Source organism: Cyprinodon variegatus, unplaced genomic scaffold (assembly GCF_000732505.1).
Source record: "Cyprinodon variegatus isolate N-32 unplaced genomic scaffold, C_variegatus-1.0 Scaffold8, whole genome shotgun sequence".
NCBI classification, from domain to species: Eukaryota; Metazoa; Chordata; class Actinopteri; order Cyprinodontiformes; family Cyprinodontidae; genus Cyprinodon; species Cyprinodon variegatus.
Window position 1 is genome coordinate 466,912 of NW_015150461.1, and position 2,981 is coordinate 469,892.

Consider the following 2,981-nt stretch of genomic DNA (forward strand, 5'->3'; position numbering starts at 1 on the left):
TATATACATAGATATATATAGATATATCTATATATATAGATATATTTAGATATACCTGTCTTAGATTACATCATTTCAGGAACAAGGCAGCTGAGATATTGGGATATTTATATACCCTTTTTATTCATTTTTATTAGGAATGATCAATTATAATATAATTTATACTGATTATGATGATAATTGATAACCCAAAAAAACATGCAAAGCCTGAAGGGGGGAGTGTTGGTCTAGTGGTTAGAGCAGTGTGCTTGTTCTCTGATAAGGTTGCAAGTACCCAGTTTAATCCCCACAGCCTGCACCCTGGCTCCCTGAGCAAGACCCTTAACACCCACACTGCTCCCAGGGCAACGCACAATGGCAACCCACTAGTCCCCATGAAATTGGTTTAAATGCAGAGGTAAATTTCTTCAGTGTGAGATCAATAAAGTTCAATTATTATTATAATACAGTCATTGATTGCTGCTTATTGTATTGTATTGTAATAGTATTTGGTGTATGGTAGTATGCAATAATGGCAAAGTTTTGCTTTAGAGCAGTTATTTTATATTTTCCATAAAAAACACCAAATACTGGGATAACATTTTTAGTTGCATATTACCTGTCACAGGTTTTAATCTAACTCCTCCTTCAGATGCGTTTCCTTTTATTTTGAGGAGATAACCTGAGGGTGATTTATTAGAACACTGGAACATTTTCCTACAACCAAACACATGTAAGTGGTTCATAAAAATGAGCAGGAATAAATTTGGATAGCATAATTTCATATTTAAAAACCTTCAGGGATTATGTAGATCTTGTTACAAAGAAAAACAATCAGACATGGGGTCTAGATCTTGTCCGTTATAATTATTTTTTGAAGTTTCAGTGACCCACTGACGTTTCCTGGAAAAAAGATTTCCTCATCACCCACTACGCCTCCTGATAGAAAGAGCTCCTTCCTACCTGTTATCCAACATAGAACAGCTGATTCTGTCAGTTTTATTTCAGTCAACAAAAGGAGAAAAGAAGAAAGAAATAAGCGGGATCACTCAGTAGCTAGAAACTGAAACGTCTGCATGCTAACTTAGTACACTTTATGTAGTAAACTACATGTGGCGCTGCTACACTGACAATGAAATAACTGTTTAGCTTTTGGAAAACTTACTTCAAACATGTAAAGAATGGAAAATAAATAAGTTTAATACGTTCAATAAAAGTAAAACATTAGTATTTTAATTTGCATATAAGTAAAGGATTGGGGAAGTAAATTCCTCCCCCTTTAATAACAGATTATCCAAAAAAAAAAACAGCATATATCCCAAAAAGAACGGCAAATATCGAAGAAAACCAATGCAGCGGAAAATTCTAACAAGGTTTAAAAAGATGTATTAAAGTTCTAAGGATTAATATTGTCATCGCAAAAATTTGCTTCAGCTTTCCTGCTCATAGCATGAAAGTTGAAATTTAAACTTAGGTCTTCTTTTTTCTTCTTCTCCCTTCCAGGGGGCGCCACAGCGAGTCATCTGTCTCCATCCAACCCTATCGTCTGCATCTTTTTCTGTCACACCAACCACCTCCATGTCCTCTTTAATTCTACCTATAAATCTCTTCCTTGCTCTTCCTTTAGGCTTCCTGCCTGGCCTCAACATCTTTCTGCTGATTTACTCGCTATCCCTCCTTTGTAGATGTCCACACTGTCTCAATCTGGCATCTCTCCAAAACATCCAACATGAGCTGACCCGCTGATGAACTCATTCCTGATACTCATAAAGAGAGCTTCTAGAGAACTCATTTAAAGGAAAATCACGAATTCTGAAAGTACCTTAAATATGAAATTATTACTTTACTGTTCAATAAATGATAAGTGTTTTTAATTAAGAGTAATTTTCATTTGAATGTGCTTTACTGGAGGCATCCATGTTTGTCAAAGAACACTACTGCCAACTACTGGTTTGTGACGTCACGGTGTGGTAGCGGCTGTTGATCAAGTCCCAGTGCTGTATCTGGTGTTTGTCACAATGCGCTGTTATCCAAGTCATCTTGAAAACATTTTTCTTCCAAATGTTGGCTACATATTTTGTAGCCGATATTTGTTTTTTCTCTGGCGTTTGATGGTAAATCCTCCCTCTTCAAGTTGGCAATTTAACGACGAACCCGTCCGTGGAGGATCAGGAATCAGAAAGGTGTAATAACAATTCTTTTTTTCCACTTTTACTTGATGTATTCCAGCATCCAGCTGCCATGCACATGGGCATTGTCAGTTTCACTATAGCTCTGGTGAATTTCAATGGTGAAGTCCTCTGGAAATCTTTAATAATTGTTGTTGATTGCAGATGTGTCTAGTAGTTCCCATTGATTTTGCTTGTAAAGCGGCGACAATGGCGCTAGGCTTACCGCACCGTGACCTCACTGCTGGAAGATGGCAGGAGGGAGGTGTTACTATATTTGGCCAAAAATGGCCGCTCCCGGACTCAGTGATCGCAACAAAAATTTGTTTTCATTCTTTTTGCTGATTAACGCTAAATTCATTAGATCACCGCAAACATATTAGTTTTAGGTATATGATTATTCCTTGCTGACTGGACTCTTCCTTTAAATGTAGTTCATATGCTTCAGAATATGTTCACTGAACTCTGCCAAAGCTCTGTCATGATTGTCGGACGCCATTTGTCCTCTGGAGAGAATTTATCCACCAGGTATAGGCTTGGTTTCCACATCATATCCATCAGTTTGCGTTTTCTCCATTGTCTTGTTTAGCTTCATCAGCCAAAGCTGCAGAGGATGTTACTCATATACATATTCAGATTGCTTTTGGAAATAAAAATTAAAATTAAAAATGAAATGCGTCCACCCTTTAAAACCATGTGTATGCTATTCAATATTTGGGTTTTGACTTATGAAATCAGTCACATGCAGTGAACGGAAACCTAAAATGAATTGCATGAAAATTCAAAATGATACACATAACCTATTAGTGGTACTAGTGTTTTTTCTTGTATTGG